This window comes from Labrus bergylta, chromosome 9 (genome assembly GCF_963930695.1).
Source record: "Labrus bergylta chromosome 9, fLabBer1.1, whole genome shotgun sequence".
Taxonomy (NCBI): domain Eukaryota; kingdom Metazoa; phylum Chordata; class Actinopteri; order Labriformes; family Labridae; genus Labrus; species Labrus bergylta.
This window is the reverse complement of record NC_089203.1, coordinates 21,157,862-21,176,876: the sequence shown is the minus strand read 5'-3', so window position 1 is coordinate 21,176,876 and position 19,015 is coordinate 21,157,862.

Genomic DNA, 19,015 nt, shown 5'->3' with positions numbered 1-19,015 from the left:
TGGGATTTAAACCTAATCCAGTAAGAAACTCATCAACATTCATGCTCAATAAAATATTTAAAGCTGCAGATTGTTTCAGTTCAGTTTGATCGTGTAACGCTGTCCCCTTTATTCACATCAAAGTGTTCATTAGTGAAACTCTCCTCTTATCTCTGCATGACATCTGCTACATGGGAATATCTTTAGGGCTCCGACATATACAAGGTCCAGCAAAGATTCAGCTGTATTCATAGTTCCATAGTATGACTTCAGATGGTCGTGAATGCAGTAAATGAAAGGCAGCACCCTCTCAAGAGTAGGTGGTAGTTTTACTTAAAGAATACGGCTCAAACAATGGCATGTATTCTCTGCAAAGCTACTTTTTTTGTTGCTCAGGTGTGACAACTACACATCAATCACCCACAGTAGTAGGAATACATTTTTCTATTTTCTTGTTTTGATAAATTAAATGTAATGGACCATTTAAAAGCTGTGTGTACATGTTTTAGTCTTTTTAATCCAGTGAGGAGGAAGAGGCAGGAAAGTTTCAAGGTTCAAAGATTCATTTATGCCCCCTTTGCTGGATGAAAACAACATTTTTAGAAAGTACGAGAGACTTTAACCTCACTTTGACGTTATCCTTATATGAAGTTTGCATGAAAAATTAATTGAGAATGCAACAGAGCCCTAGAGGAGGAAACTATTGAACCGATACATAATAAGGTTTAGGTCCTCCACAGCAGCAGTGTTTATAGAGATCAGCAGGACCACAGTGATTTATTACATCACTGATATAAAAAAAATATACTTTCTGTTTTTCCAGGTTATTTATATAATTTGGCTGTAAAAGTGAGACAAAAAAAATGGAATGAAGCCTACATTGACTTGATGTATCAATACTGAAGTACATTTACCATTAATTTTTTAATGAGCTGAAATTCATAGACGTTGTGACAGTGATTGATGCAATACATCGTGTTGCATCCGGATTACATTTCTGCTGCCTCGGGGAAAGATGAGATTACTTTATTACTGAATATCATCATCAATGTGATGGCACACAGTTATGTGCCTTAACAGTAGAGACAAACCTTCAGTGTTACGCTATCTGGGAATCTGGACAGGAAGAGCTGGGTGTCATCCACGTAGCAATGAAGCTGAATGTTACATTTACGGAACTATCGCATGAGAGGTAGAGGATGGATGACTAACAATAGGGGGCCCAGGACAGAACCCTGAGGAACACAGGTAGTGACTGGAAATGAATGGGATTTGAAGGTTTTGAGTGGGGCCAGAGAGATAGGATTTAAACCAGTGCAAGGGTGTGTCAGTGATTCAAGGAGAAACTAGTCTGTCAAGACAGATGTTGTAAGAGATGGTGTCAAAGGCCGCAATCAAAACAAGGAGGATAAGTATAGTTTAAGTCCGGAGTCAGATGCCATGAAAAGGTCATTAGTGATATTTAGTGCTGTCTCTGTGTGATGGAAGGAAGTAGAAACCAGACTGGTTTCATGTCCGCCAGGTAGGCAGTTCCATAAGTGTGTGACATCACATGAAAGCTATGGATATGCGTTCATGCTTCTTTGTTGTGGCTCAGCAGCACCTACCCATTAATCCTCTCTTTAATTGGTTGAGACATTTGTCTCTTTTTCACTCATTTTCAAAAGTGTTATAGGTGCCAGTCAGAGGAACTTACACTGTTCTGCCTCTACAGCTGGCTTCATTTGACAACCTCATCAACGGAGGAGCGTGTTTGTAGAGAGAAAGAGCCCACAAGGCAAATGAGCTCAGACCTGTCAAACCTCCGTGTCATCTCCTTATTTTGTCTTTTTGTCACTGTTAATTATCGTGCTTTCCTGCTGCAGAAAAACAAAGGGATTTAATGCCAAATGCGGCTTTCCTTTTTTTTTTGCTTACGACAACCTGAAGTGCCCAGAGCTTCTTTTTTTTTTCTCCACTGTTTTTACCGAAATTAACAGTTTCAGTAAAAAAAACAGCTCAGTGATTGTGACTGCCTTTGAGGAGCTAAAACAACAAGATGGTATTTTTCTTTCTGTCCTTGCATATCAAGTAATATGAAACAGTTTGCTTCCACTTTTTACACAATAGTTCAATATGTCTACTACACCATGCTGTGACTGTGGAAGGATTGGCTACGGTTTAGAGGAGTTAACTCTGAAAATGAAACTTTAAGTTGGTAAATATTGTTAGTTCATTAGGCCATGCCATGAATCATTTAGCTCCCAGCTTCTTCATTTCATTTGTTTTGAATTGTGTTTTTCTCCCGACTGTTACTAAATCTGTTAGTCAACCTACTTCAGATGGTTTTTTAATACGAACATTACACAAGGAAAGGGCAACAAGATGAATACAGAGTCACACTTTAAGGCTGATAGTCCTGATGCAGGATGATGATACTTTAACTAAGAGAATGGTCTCATCTACAAAGAGGAGTGATAAGTGGGGATCAGGTGAAAGAGGTATCATGTGGAAAGGGACTAGATCAGGGGATTGTTCACACAATGATCTTTACATTCATGCCTCACTTAGTTAACAAGCTTAAATTTATTTGTTCTCTTTTTTTTTTCTTCTCTGGTCTACATCTGTTTTTGTCTCAGATGGTGTGTAGCTCTAAAGGTCTATGAAAGCTTTAGTTTGTAACAGCCATAAAACAGCTCTCAGAGCACTAATGTAAGGCTTTCCCATAAATCACTGCTACACTCATTGACCATCATCTCACGGGTGATTTCCGAGCTTTGCTACAGGCAATGAACTGTAGGGTACTTTTATATTACAGTTCAGAGGAGTAATTCAATGTAGTAGACTTGTCCATATATGTAATTCTGGCTTTACCTGAAATACAGTTATTTTTTCGTTAAAAAGGCTGTTGTCATTGTTTTCCTCTAACATACATTCATGAAATTATTTCAGCTCTTTTTTTTATTTTTATTATTATTGTAGTTTGGATAAATTGAGAAACAGTCCACAAATAATCCCAAGAATAAGTCTATCGTAGAGTAAGTTTCCTTAGCTAACCTAATGTGACTTTTTAAGATACCAAGAACAGGATTGCCTTCATTGACATATTGCTGTAGTTTATTTTTAATTAAAAATACTATTATAAGAACATAATGCCTTAACGTGGATTAAATCCAACGCTTTTTGAGGACATTTCATTTAGAGTATAAATGGGTCTTTGCTTGATTATGGCAATATCAGAGAAAATCCCTCCCAGTAAATCAGGAAGTCTGTCCAAAGAATAATTACGATAGCTGTAAAAGTAAGGATTAACCATGAGAAGGATAGAGAGGCACCGAGCTGATTGACCTGTTTAAAATGAACTTTACACCTGAATATATTTTAAAAGGTTTGGGAAGAACTACTCTATGCATGTAAGCTGTATGTCTAGTTACATAAAGCCTTTTATGTTGCAGGAGGGAATTATAATTAAAAAGTCTGATACATTGCCACAAGCCACGCAAATTAATCAGTGTGAGCTGGAGCTGGGAAGATGAAAATGAAAAATAATTACGATGTGAGGATAAAAAACATGACATTTTCAAGGCCTTTGAATTAGCTGCTACTTTTGCTATAGTAGCTATCTTGATTAAACTTTTGTATGGGCCTACCATGGTAGCATCCGTAAAAAAAAATATATATTTTCATGTCTTTGTGTTTTTGGCCAGATCCCAAACTCCACCCCAAGGCCTCAGTACTGAGCCCTCACGGACTATTACGGTGTCAAGTCTGCTGTTCGGGGCTAGTGATGTGAAAAGCAATTCTTTTCAGTGTACTGAATCAGTAGAATCAGTTCAGTTCAAGTGATTCGTTCAAAAGATTCGTTCACTGAATCGTTCAGTACTTCTCTGCAGCTCTGTCTGTGAATCAGAATTTAATAAGCTGAAACGTGGCCGAACGTTTAGTTCTGCTCGCGATCGTACTGAGAACAGCCGGTGGTGAATAATAAACCAATGAGCTGAGAATTTAGTTGGATAAAGCTACAGTTTGCAAACTGAAAGCTGCTAAAACAATCACATTTATTTTCCCCGACCGTTCTGTTTAGTACGTTCAGTACACAAATCACTTACTGACTGTCTGACTGAGAGGAAGAGAGAAACTCGGGGGCGGAGCTCTCGTTCAGTTCCTTCACTGAACGAGAGTTCCGCTCTTCCTCTCAGTTCGTTCAGTGATTCACGTCGGAGCGCTCGTTCAGTTCGTTCACTGAACGAACTGAACGAGAGCTCCGCTCTTCCTCTCAGTTCGTTCAGTGAACAAGCAAGACTGCGAGTCACCAGCCTCAGTCACACACACACACTGTCTGACTGAAACACGATCGTTAGTGGATGTTAAAACAGTCAGCTGAGTGAAATTGAGTTGGATATAAAAGCCGTTTGTAAACTAACAGCAGCTATGAAAAGCACATACATTTTCGCGACATCTAAATGTTAAATAATATATTTGCTACTTCCTCAATTTTGGAGACATGAGAGGGAGAAGCAGAGGCGGGCTTTAGCGACACAGAGCTCCTGACCGACTCCGTCCTGTTGGTTCAGTCAGTACGTATCACTGACATGAAAGGGAGAGGGAGGGCGGGCTTTGAGCGACTCTTAGGGTCTAGAGAGAGAGACACGAGACGGGAGAGAGGAGAGCGCAACTGAAGTTGAGAAATGAACGACTCTTTTCAGTAAGTGATTCAGTTCAGTTCGTTCACCCAGATGATTTGTTCGTTTTGAACGAATCGTTCATGACCGACACATCACTATTCGGGGCTGTGTGAGTCCACCAGGGCCTGAGATGGTATAAAAATAAGTAATAGGACAAACTTCCCAGACATCATACATTGCCAGTAAACAAGATGACAAGACATAAACCTTTTGGAGACAATGTAAGGATATGGATATATTTATCTATTTGTTTGCAAACCAGAGACATAACTTGTGTTGACTTTCTGCTCCCGGTAAAGCTGCTAAACGTGAGACAGCTATGACACCGGAAATGATGCAGCCTCACGTTATGTCTAAATCTGTTATACATAATCTGCAAGGATGTTCAGTCTGTCATCTAAAAGTTGCTTTCCCATTAGACGTGAGAAGGATCATAATACCGACTTGTTTGGGCAATATTATAACTAGTCTGCGACCATGTATATGTAATAAGTGTATGAGGATTTTGTTTTTCAACATCGGTTTTCCTTTTATTCCAGGATTCAACCTAAACTTCAACTCACCACCATCAGTGATGAGCAGGAGCCCGGAGTGAGCAGCGTCACAGGCCTGCAGCATATACAGCGTGTGTTATGATAGCATGGCTGCTTGGGAGAGGGGAACAGAGTCATGAATCAAAGCTGCTGCATCTGGAAAATCAGAGATGCTTTCCCAAGTACAGTATCCTGGCTACAGGGTGTGTTGCCTTGTGTAAAAATTTGTCTTACAGACTTGTACATACATACGTGTTGTGGCTTTGTTCGGTATTTTTGTGCCATTACAAGTTGAGTTTGTATGTGGAGTTCCTTGAAGTCTTTTGTTTTGACCAATTTACATAATAAAACAGATATCCTTTCCTTCTACTCTATTGTTGTGATTGCATTTACTACCTGTAATTGTCCTGTACTGGTAATGGTTATAACAATTAGTAATTGTGTGCATTGTCCGCTGATTTTTAGTCCTATCTTCTTATTTATATTTACATAATAACAAAAACATTATCAAGGTTTCAAGATTCAAGCGATCACCATTGGGCAGAACAACAACAACAAAGGTAATAATAAAATAGGATAATATAATAAGAAGGAAAAGCTAAAGACATCAAGATACAGTCGTTATTTATTGGATAAACATTGACTTTCTATACAAATACAATCTAAAGCACATTTGGGCACTTATTTACACATTCAGCTGCTTGGGGGGGGGGGGGGAGGGGGGAGGGGGGAGCTACACTATCCTGGAGCTTTGTTATGATGGACCTGAGCTCTGATGATGCACAGTTGTAGATACAGGCAGGCAGAACGTTTAGGAGCAGCTTCTTCCTGTGAAATGTGGGTATGAATAAGAACAGCTTTTGTTGGAGTCTGCTGATCATCAGCACCAGACTCTGTTTTGTAGGAAGGCCAATTCATCTTCTAATTCTCTTTTGCATCAATGGCTGTAGTCTTGTCTCTTTCAAGCCGTTCACACTCCAGCTTTTTGATTTGTTTTGCAGTAACTTCAGGACCTTGGACAATAATATTATTTTGTATTAGAGTGGTTTCATATTTTCAAAACTGTTTATTTAACAGCACAATACATCTGTATGTTAGACAAATGTACTTCTAAATACTTACATCTTGTGTCCATCACGGTTTCAAGCAGGAAGTCGGCGGTTCTGGTTGTTATAATCAGTAGCTGCAAGCAAGGTCAGTGTTCTGTATACAGGTGGGGTGTGACCAAACTGCTTCTCTGCATACATAAGGGTGTGCTTTTGGAAGTTCTCCAAATCTGAAGTTGTCCTGTTGGGTAGAAAAGGCAGACAGAAAAAAACCTGCTCTGTTAGTGAAATACTTGTTATGGTTTGGTCTTTTTCTAGTTTGGTTTTTCAGTGTTTAGTGTTTCTTCTTGTTCTAGTGAGTTTTGTTCATTCTTGAGTTCTGTGTGTTTTTAGTGTTTCATGATTTAGGTTGTAGTTGTCCTCAGTGTTTCTTGTATTCCTGTCTGTGTGTTTCCCAGTGTGATTGCCCTGATTGTCCTCACCTGTGTCTTGTTAGTCTCACCTGTGTTTGATTACCCTATGTCTATTTAGTCTCGGTGTTTCTTCCCTCCTGGGTCAGTTCATTGTATGTTGTATGTCGGTTGTATGTCGGTTGTATGTCGGTTGTAGGCGTGTCAGTGTCCAGTGTTTCTTAGTGGCTCTTTGTTTTCCCTTTTTGGATTTTGCTCTAGGAAGTTTTTTGTTTTGCAGTTTACCTCTTGCCTTTTTATTGAAATAAACATTTTGTTAGTTCCGCACTTGGGTCCACCTCCCTTGTTTCACACACCACAGTTCGTAACAATACTTCTCACTTCCACTTCATACTGCACCAAATAACATAAAGGTGAGCAGAGTGCTCAGCCTGAAAATCAGCTGGAGACATGGAAAGAGTCAAAATATAAATGCAGTGTGCCATTTCAAATACATTTTGTAATCCTAAATAGCATTGATGCATCATGCAGCCGTTGTTGATTTGAAATAAAGTGGAAATGTGTTTGTATGGAAATAATTACAAATACAAGCATTTGCATGACTGGAAGGTGATCTGCGAAATATATATTTCAAATTTACCTGGATTACAAGATGTCAGCCTCCTCCTCTTCCTCATTCAGTAGCTGAAGTTTCCTTGGACAGCAAACATCATTCCCGAATCAAAAGACAAGTAGAATATTACATCTTACCATTCAATGACAGTATTTTTTTAGATACCTGTCGCGGTCTGACTTTAGACTCTGGCAGGCTTGTAGGTTGCGGTGGGCTGCATGGACTTGCAGCCCACCGTTCCCCGAAGCTCTCTCCAACGTGTAAAAGCCTCTCCAATATTTACTCTAGTCCGGTCTCTTGTTCAGGCACTCTCTCTTTATTCTTTATTTTATTCCTAACTTCATCCGTCAACATGCTTTTCCTCTTACCCTGCATCAAGCAGTAAAGAGACGGGCTTACTCCTAGTATTTACAGTCTGGGCTAACTCGGTGGACTTGTAAACTAGTGCCGTAAAGCAGGATGTACCTCTCGCGAGATGAGCACGAGCCGCGGTCAGAAAGTTACATAGTGGAGTATTGAGGCAGCGAGCCGCTGTGCGGACGTTGGAGAGAAAACATTCTCCCAGTTGAAGGTTGAAAAGTTACATATTGGGGCTTTAAGTTTTGACTGAAAAACAACAACACTTCAAGTTTGCTATACTGTAAACATTTAGCAGGTGGCTGGATGATCAGGTCCTCCATGTCACTTTGTTTGCAATGAACTCTGGGTAAATCGGAGTGCTCACGCACTTGACAATTTCACAATTGGACATCACTAAGCAGTCACACACTTACCTACAATGCACCTCAAAGTCTTTGAGTGTGTAGTTTGGTATTCATCCGCTGCTTCTGAGTTCTTGTCACTTCATGAAATAAGAAAGTCCAAGCTAGCAACCTACACATTTAAACTGCACGTTTTGATGAGAAAATGGATCATGCCAGTGGAAGGCCTGCTTGGTCATTTAAGTTAACAGCGATTATACAAAGAATGTGTTGAACTTGTCAATTTAGCTGTTTAAAACCAGGGCGCCTACTCTTGTGCAATTATTCAACTGAAGTGAGTTCCCTGCACATTATTTTTCAAGAGTTGATTCATACACTGAACTGTTGTAAGTGTTGATAGGCTGTGAGTGAAGTTGCACACAAATTTAAGACGGACTGTAAGCAGATGTTTATTTGACAAAAAGCGAAAGGTTTATTATGCTATACATAGTAGCAAAGGCCTGAATATCACAACTTGTCTTTTGGTGAAGACATTCATCTTGTGCTGTATAGGTCCAGTCAACTGTATGCTAGGTGAGTTTGTAATGCAGACAGAATAAAGAGGGTTGTTGTTGGTTGGTCAGCACACAAATAGATCATGTTTTTTTTTTCACAGTTGCTATTAGACAAGTGGGTTACAGGAGATTTGTGACGTTTTAAGAAGGCTGAACATGTCTCAGAGTCATTATGGTCAGTCTTTCATAATAAAAAGGATTTTTCTAATCTCTGTAATGTCTCCACAAATCAGCAGCACATCACTGATGTACAATGTCTCATTCTCAGAGTATGGAAGCCTTTAAAATTTCTGTTTTATGTTGAATAATTGGAGCTGACTTCTTCATTATGAATAGATCATAATAGAGTATTCAAATTTTTTATCAATGTCTACAACTTGTACAAACTATATCTTTGAGCTGAAAGATTGATTTACTCCCACTCGAGGGAAATTACCCAGTTATTACTTGATAGTAGGCCTTTTTGAAGCACAATGTTGTTTAAAAAGAATCAAATTATGTAGGCTGGCCCTGATGACAGCTATTATCATTTCAGTCAGTTCAATCACTGGGTGTAAACTCTCCCTTACATTTTAGGATTGTGAAGGTGCAAAATACTGGTGTTCCAAGGTCCATTGTAATGTGAGCTAAATTAGCTCTGACTGGCTGGGTTATTTTTTCCTCAGCAGTCAAATTATAATCTTTGGACAGGCTGATTATCCGTCTCCTTTACCGCAGTAATGATGTCTGTGACCGGGTCATTTCCTGTCTTCAAAGGTTGATTTTCTTCTTGGTAGCTTTTTGAATGTGGACATCAATTTAAATGTCATGTATTTGGCTTGTGGGGAATCCATGATACAATGTCACAATTAGCCGTCTTTTTCCTTTTTCCCAAAGGAAAGAAACACATTCATCTTCATGATCATTTTAATATAATTTTTTTAGATATCTTACTTTATTTGGGTCACACCGTTTCTCCAACAGGGAGCAATGGGGGTTAGCACAGACAACACCCATTCCACTTAGATGAGATAAATGGGGACTGCTGTTGATGCCAATAAGTGCAGTTGTTTAGAATCCAACTCATTATGTGGATTTTTGGTAGCTGTGTTTCCTTGAATAGCAGGGAGGCTCTTTTGGAGTTAAAATGAGGATTACTTTTACCTTGAGAAAGAACAAACACTCGGATATTGCCTGAAATTATATGCAATGACTCAACAGAACGGTATTGTTCAGATGACCTTTATTGTTTGTCTTTTGGACTATTAGCAAGTCATCTAGAAACTTGGATTAAAAGGTGGACAACAGTTCAGCGAGTCACTATCGATTTGTCAGGTAGTTATTTGAATCTTTGTATAACACATTTAGGACCTGATTTAGTGATTGAGAGTGATTTACTAAATGTGCATGATTTGCTCCTGCTTTCTGCTCTGTCTTTATGTCTTATTCACAAAGCATATAGTGTGAATTACTGACAAGATATGTTGTAATGATGACAGAGTGCTGCTCCACACCAATAAGGTCCTCTTGTATCTTAGACTAATGGTTGCCATCAGGACCAGGTGTGACTGTGTGCTTTTATTATGGGATAAAAACAAGAGAAAGGGCTGATGGGAAATTTAGTTAACACCTCTGAAACCTTTGGGACCCTCGAGCAGCAGCAGGCTTTCTAAGGACACTTGATTTTATTGTTCCCTTCCATGAGCTTCACTTAGGTTAATTAAAGAAGGCTTTTTGGCTTCATTCAAAGGGCACTGTCTGTACACACTTATACACGCGTCTTCAGACTCTTAACACCCTGCACACACACATAAAGGTCAAGACATCTGCTCTTACCAACATGACCTTATCTGCCGCCATGTTATCTTTGAAATCACATCCACCAGCATGTGTGAATGAGGCAGCTGCAGCCAAGTTCTTCGACAGAAGAAAACAGATTACACGGCAAAGCACAGATTTATTAGTCAAGTTTAATGGAATAGAGATGAGTGGATGTGGATGGGAAGAAGAAGGAATTTTCTCCCTGTCACGACGTAATGAATACTGATGACATGAATCTGGACTGAGTGCACTTTGTTCCTCTTCTACAATACCTATAAGTAAACATAGGCCTGTGTGAATTGACTGAGGGAAACCATACTGATAAAAGGGATATATTAGTGAATCTTTATAATTTTTCATAAGATTATGTTAAAAGCAGGAAAAGCAGCAGAGTTATAAAAATACAAAATTGAAATTAATCAACAAGAAAGGCTCTGTAAATTGGCACAGCGTCTCCCGAGCATAAAAATAAAGTAAAACTGTTGAAAACCTTTTCTGTAATGTAGAATATTAATAGGGAGTGAACTTCTTCTAAGTGTTAAATGTCAGTCGGGATGTGGAACCACTCTGAAAAGTAATCTACTCTGAAAAGTAATCAAAAATATTTTCTATGTTCTCTGCTCTGAATAGGGTACATAATAATATTTATTGAACATATCTTCTTCTAGACTGTTACTTGATACTATTTTAAGACTCTAACAGCATCATCAGGCATTCAGCAAGACTGTCCTGTCTGTGTATGATTTTTGTGTGTATTTGATCCCCTGCCGACCTGGATTGTTAAAGGCTTTATATGTGATTTTTCACACTTAAATGTAATAGAAATCAAGTATATCCTCTGAAAATAACTCTGTGAGCCATGACTGTCTACAATGGGTGTAACACCGGAGTCCCACTATCTGTGATGTTTTCCAAGCATTCCTAGCCGTAGCTTCACTTTGTTTACATTGCTCGGACATGTAAATTTACATGCAGTGTGAAGATACGAGCATAATAAAGATTGCTAGCATTAGCATGCTAACCCAACAATTCAGCGCAAGTTGTTTTGGTTTCACGCTGGTGTTCAAGGGTGACATCTGCTGGATCAAAAAATCGCATATTAGGCCTTTAAGGAGCGATGGCCTACAATAGTACCTTAGGTCTTAACTATCTTGAACTCTTTCCTTTCATCCCCTCTTCACATGAGTTTTTCCAACTTGCTTCAATACTGCTTTGATTAAACCCTTATTAAGGGGCCAGGCTTGGATGCAGACTCCCTGACAAACTATAGACCTGTCTCAAACCTTGATTTTTTTGTCAAATGTTTTTGAGAAAATTGTCTCCAATCATGTCTGAAGTTATGTGTCATCTAATGACCAATTTGAGCCACTTCAGTCTGCTTTTCGTGTAAATCACTCCACAGAATCAGCACTTACAAAGGTGGTGAATGATTTACTATTGGCTGTACACGCAAGGTCAAGGTGTTTTATTGTTGTTAGATCTTAGTGCTTCCTAAGATGTGTTCGCTGGTGTTCGCCGCTCTTCATTGGCTTCCTGTCCGGTTTAGAGCAGACTTTGATGAAGTCTCTACTCTGTTTTCTTTTAGTCTTTTTGTGTTTTAATATTTCCACAGCACAGAACACAGAGGGCTTTATGTTATGTTGTCGATAGCGGCTTTTTCAGCCTTTCCGAGCTTTCTCCCTCTACTCTTTTGCTAAAGCTGAACAAATGAGGCAGTCTCACACCACTAATCTTATTCACACAGCTTCTGTTATCTCAATGAATGGCCTGATACCATAAAATGTGTGACTGCTCTCTTTGTACAACAGTGTGAACAAACATTTCTCCCAGTTTATAGAAAAGCAGGCCGAGTGGTTTCACTGTCTCTTTTCAGCCTGTTTTAATAGAAAGGTGTTCATGTGATAATCGTCACTGCTGCATTGAAGCTGTGTGTCTGTTTTCAGTGTTTCATGACAAACTGTATGTGGCTGAATGTGATACACACACAACAAAAAGAGTGTGTAGGCATGTGTTTGTATTTAGGTATGCCTGTGTGCACTTGTATGGCTCAGTGCTTTGTTAGATACTCAAATTTGTTTGAGTGTCTTTGTGTGCCACAGGGACTGTGTATGTAATGTCCCTCCATATAGCCTCACTATATAACACAGAGTTGACAGCTGGTGCAGCTTGGATCTTCACTTTTTCTGCTTTCAGATCTACAGAGTTCTATAATGGCAACAGACCTGCAACGGAAATAGAAAACCTCCAACATTAGGAAACTTGTGCCGCTAATTCTGAATTTATTCAAAATAAAGTGTACATTTTAAAATAAAGAAAAGGTGCAGCAAAAGCACAAACATCTGCATTAACATAAAATGTGATGCTAATACATAAAGAGTGCTAAATCAAATAGAAATGTATTCAGACGACTACATACACCTTTATAGCTCCTTTAAAGTGCTCCAGGTCTCCAGGGGCGCTCAATGTAACAGTTTATTTATGATCCTTTCACGTATTGTAATAAAGGTGAAAAGCCCCCCCCAAAATAATCAGTATAATTGTATCTCTTAGTTATCTCATTCAGATCAGATTCTTTATTTCCCTTTCCTTCATTAGGTGCCAGAATGTCGTTGCAAACTAAAAGACAGGCAGGTTTGACTTAAAAAGCTGTTTTTACATTTTTACTTGGCTGCATTGCTTTCATTCTGCCTGTTCACCTATGGTTAGTCTGCTTCTTACTGGAGTCAGATGTGTGGGCAGACTGAGAATTGTTTTATGAATGTTGTTTCACGTCCTTGTGGATTTTGGCACAAAGTAGAAACCTGCTGTGCTGAGATGGAATGGATGAAGGTTGTCCATCTAGTTGTGTCTTTCTGGAGCTTTATTGTCTGATATATTCATTAGCGGTGGGTTTTCTTTGGAAAATGTCTGAAACATTAATTCAAGAGGCACAGTTCAAAAATAACAATTGCAAAAAACAACAACATTACCATAACAATGTATCTGGCTTATAAACAGGGATTCAATTGATTTGTTTATGAGGACTGGGCATGCATAAAGCATGTTCCATCTCATATGTTCAAACACCAGTGCGGAGAGTCATGCATTAATTCAAATTCCTCCACTGCGCTCCATATTTTACATTGTCTCAGCCATATCCTCTGAGCTTCATGTGCAAATAAGCAGAGGGATTATAAAGCAAGATATGTGGCCTTTCTCCAAAAACATTCTCCCTTTCTCTCTCTCTCTCTCTCTCTCTGGACTCACAGATGCATGACTTCACCTTCTAATGTGTCCAATTTTCTGCTGTTAAACATGCTCATACGTTCCTAACAAGATGATCTCTGTAATTACACAGCTAATTAACTCCAAAGCAATGGTTTCATAAGCAGACAAATTGTGCAGAAGGAGGACATGTCACAATGTAAGAAGTATGGGCCAGACTAACATGTTGGTAAGGAAAGGGGAATAGGGAGAACCTTATGGAATGATCTGACAATGGTTCCTTCCACTTGTTTCAGTGCATGCTGACTGGATTTGTCTGATCTCAACAAAACAACATTCAATTCCCAGTTAAGGAAAAGCTGCAGAGTAAAGCACCATGTGTTTACAGAGAACTACCCTGAAATGACTGCACATGATTATTGTCTCCCAAATTAGTCATCAAAGTAATTCCCATTAATTAATGCTTTTATGTATAGATGGTTAATCCCTCCATCAGAGCATTCTGGGGGGGATCAACCATCTGGCCTTGGCACATCTAAAGGTCCCCAAAGAGCTGCTGGAAAGGTTGTCATTGTAATGTGTACAAATGTAATTTGTACAATTTTACTTTGTCATAACATATTTGCTCAACATGGATTCTGAATGTAATGTGAGCAGCAACATTGTTCAAATGGTCCAACTGCAATATCTAAACAAAGAAATAAATTGCTTTGAATTCTGGACTAAATGTCACGGTCCTTAGAGAATGAAGCTTACTGACTTTAATGATTAAATCTAACTGCATCTTCAAATTAAAATGATTTACTTCAAAATCTATAAAATAATCTCAACAATTATCCAGCAAATTCAATTATCCAACATGCTAAACAATTGCTTGACATGTCAGACAGCATGTTAGCATTTTAACTGCTAGCATTAAACGTTCACACATTAGCATTTAGTGCAAAGCTCTGCTGGGCAGCTAGCATGGCTGAAGCCTCTTAACCTTGTTCATCTCTACATCTATAAGAGGCTGACGCGAAGACAATGGGTGACTGCTGTATTATCACGTGTTTTAAATGACAATTGAAGTTCTGTTGCTGTTGTACAGTATTCTGGCATTCACTCCTCTCACTGGTGAAAGAGGATATTATATTCAGCAGACATTATCCTGTGTTGTCCATGGATCTGTCTTACCCGTAAGTCGGCTCAGATCCATTACTGTTATATCGTCTTTCGCAACGATTGGTGTATCAAGTGGTCACACTGTCTGTATTACGTTCACTCTCTGTCTCCTTCCTGTTTTATGCTTGTCTGCTCCTGCTTACTTCCAGAAAGATACGGTGATCCACTTCTAGCTGGTGGGGTAAATAAAAAAGAAGAATGTTTAGGTGTTGTGTAGCAAGAGGTTGCTTTTATTTGCTGAGATATGGGGAACGTGTTACAACTTGTTTTCAGTGTAGAATTTCTATCATCACCCCTCTGTGTACAACCAAATTGTATGATTCTTTCTCTCTTGCACAACCTCTGCTCCCTTTGCCCTCATGTGTCTTTTCTCTCTGCTTTTGTACATCTTGAACACAATGTTAACAACTTGTAGACTGACAGCAGAAGTTTTAAATGAGCAACAAAAACTGAACTGAGACTTCTCTCTCCGTCTGTTATGGGGCACCAGAAAGAGAAAAGGAGAGAGAAATCTCAGACAGATGGATGTTAATGAGCTGCAGACATTTCAAGTGCAGTCTGTAAGAAGGTGTGTGTAGATGTGTTTGACAGTTGTGTTACACAGACAGACAGCAGAGAGATGGAGGAGGTTTTTTTGGTACTTTGTTTTACTGAATTTGTAGAAATTGATGTGTTTTGATGCAATTATGTCACATTTATTGACTATGATAGTAATCGTGTTGGCATAATGTTACGTTCTTGTTTCTTCCTGCTGACATTAACTTTAATCTCACATGCAAAGAATAATCATTTTGTTAGAAGGGCTGATGCCAGGGGTGCACAAATAAATGTCTTCAATTGAATAAAATCCCTTCCGTGTTTTTACCATCCCACTTTCTATTATTAACTTCTTTGCTGAAAAGGATACGTTGTTATAGCCAAGCAACCTGAACGTAATCCCCAGTCATCTTGATTAATGACTTTAAGAGAACTCCATCAGTTACACACATCAGTCTGTTTAAAGGTTTTTGGCACTGTGTAAGTTTTATTGCTCCAGAGGGATTTGTGCAAGATTTAATAAACAGCTTATGAAAGACAGTATTTTAAATGACCAGAAGCTTGTGTAGAGCGAGTTAATAAGACATTTACCAGTCCACTCCTCATCCTTGCTTAAGGCTTTTGTATCCCCCCTACCTCTAACTGAAAAATATGGCTTCAATGTATCTATCAGCCATAACAGGCAAACACACTGTTGTTGACAAATACTTCTAATATCAGCAGTCCTTACAGTTTGTACCCTCGCTCCTTTAATTTGATTTAATTCTCTTAAATTTGAAGTGTTCCCAGTTTTAGTAAAGTTTATACTTACGGCTGTGTACAGGTATATGAAAAGATTTATTGTCTATGAAACCATAACACCTCTGCTTGTTTTCTATTTTACAAAGTCTGAAGGGAGAGAATGCACAACCATTAACCAGAGTGACTGAAGAAATAAACTGGATGCATGGATAGTCTGTCTGATGTAAAGTATTTATACTGAAAAAGCCTTCAAGCCAATAATTACAACAACAGAAAAGGATCATTTTTACTTTTTAGGGCCTCCATCATAACAATGTGTAATTACTAGGCAAGTGAAAGGTCACATTAAGAATGATCATATCATATTTTCCTGGATCTGTGAGTGACAAGAACAATGTCAGACAAACAATCAGTTAAATGCAGAGGAGGGCAAACTCAACAATAAAACGTTCAGAGATAAAGGGTTGGACGATGTCTGAGTGAGATACCTGAAATTGTGTTTATCCCTCTGTGAGCGATCAATAAAACTGATACAGCCTGAAGAAGAATGAATCACACACCATCATCTGGATCTGTTATATCCCATTAAAAACAGAAACAGACTGAAACATTGTGAATGAGAGGTTTTAAATGATCGTTTGGAAGGTGTTGTCTTCCAAGATCTCCTTATAACTTTATAAACAAACAGGAATATCTTTGGACTTTCTGCTAAGAGGCCAAACGGTTATGCATCTTATTTTAAAATAACTTATACCAGAGGTGACCATTATTTAACAATGTGACTTCATGCTTTGCTCCACTCCGTCCCAAACTATTGACTCATTTTAAGATCTTGAGAAAGTGAGCAGGTGGAGATTAAATGATCAATAGAAGAGAAAACAGGTTGAGGACCATGAGGCAGATTTATTTGATATGTGTTAAAGCTCACATTCTTTTATAATGTGATGAGTCATGCGTATGTGTGTGTGTGTGTGCGTATGTGTGTGTGTGTGTGTGTGTGTGTGTGTGTGTGTGTGTGTGTGTGTGTGTGTGTGTGTGTGCTGCTGACAGTCTGCCCACATTAATACTTAATTTGAGGTAAGATCCAGAAACTCAGCCGAGCCTCTCAGGATAGAAACACATGACTTGACCTGGACTTCTAATCAGATAGTTAATCATATTGAAGACTCCATCTGTTATCGATTTAATATTTCTTGCCATATTTCAAAGATAAGTGGAAAGAAAAGGTTTTCATGGAACACAATGTTTAATCATCATTATCAATCATAATATTTATCTTACCTGTACAGTAGGTTGTGTTATGTTCAACCACACTGTTATTGTAAAGGACTGAGTGGACTCATCTGACCTGCATCTCGTTGTTTTTTCAGGGTTTAAATTCCTTCGACCAAAGGACCAACAGAGACCCTCTGGACCAACAGAGACCTTCTGGACCAACAGAGACCCTCTGGACCAACAGAGACCCTCTGGACCACCAATACCCTCTGGACCAACAAAGACCCTCTGAACCAACAAAGACACTCTGGACCAACAGAGACCTTCTGGACCAACAGAGACCCTCTGGACCAACAAAGACCCTCTGGACCAACAAAGACCCTCTGGACCAACAGAGACCCTCTGAACCAACAAAGACCCTCTGGACCAACAAAGACCCTCTGGACCAACAGAGACCCTCTGGACCAACAGAAACTCTCTGGACCAACAGAGACCCTCTGGACCAACAAAGACCCTCTGGACCAACAAAGACCCTCTGGACCAACAGAGACCCTCTGGACCAACAGGGATCCTCTGGACCAACAAAGACCCTCTGGACCAACAGGGACCCTCTGGACCAACAGAAACCCTCTGGACCAACAGAAACCCTCTGGACCAACAGGGACCCTCTGGACCAACAGAAACCCTCTGGACCAACAGAGACCCTCTGGATTTCAACAGCTCACCGGGCAACTAGTGACAAAGTGTCCTTCTGAAAATCACGTCTGCCTTCAGGTACTCACACCAACTTACACAACCTCAATACAGAACCCCGGGATGGGAATTGATATATTTTTAATTAAAGCAAGGCTTATATCAATTTACGTTATTGGGTCTTTCAGGATTATCTCATTTATTGCATTATTGATAATTTGCTGCAACTCTTTTTTTATTTCTTTGAATCTGAACTCGATGTAGAAAGCCTTCGTGTTTATAGAAAAACAAAATATTTTATTATTAGTCTATTTTCTCTAAGTTTCCAGAAGGGCAGAAACATGAGTCCCCTCCTGTCTTCATGTTTATATAGAATAAAAAAGTGTCCTATCTAGTTCTGAAACACTCCAATACTATTATGTGAACCTTGTGTTACAGGGTCTCGCTCTGTCTGGTTGTATGTTTCCTGTTGAAATGTAATTTAAATGCGAGCAGCATCAAATAACTGCTGGGCAGAGATAAACTTTAATCCTGTTATTCTGAGACAGTCTGAAAGAAGGAGCCTTGTTCGGTCTTTGCTGTTTTTGATGAGCTCGCTTTGGCCGGCGGCTCTGCTTGAGTCGACTGTTTGGAGGTCAAACAGCCATAACCAGGAAGCTGCACAGCTGAGATTTCACATCTGTCAGCCTCTCACCATGAAAACAGTCCAGCCAATCAAAAAAACTCACATGCCCTCATCTCTTTCACACATTCTGACCTGTTCGACACAAATGACTGTTGTATTGTCTTTGTATGGACATGCATACACTGTAGTTTAGATTTGTGTGATGTGCAACCACTCATCGAACAAGTCTAATTTGAGTCAGGGCCAGTGCACAGTCTATTTAAAGGAGGCTTTCTAATTCATGAAATTATGAACTGTATGAGAGAGGTGTCGCTCAATGTTCTCATCTGTCAAGGTGACACTAATTAGCCTGGATTTGGTAGAGGTTCAGAGGGGCTCCAAGTTTACTAATAGCAGTACTTTTATTGCATAGTTAATTCTCTCTTTCCAACACAATATTCCAACAAAAATGTTCCTGTTACATCGGCAAAGGTCCCCACGATCCAAATCCAGTCAAGGATTTAATCCAAACACTGCAAAAAAGCAGTGTTGTTTGC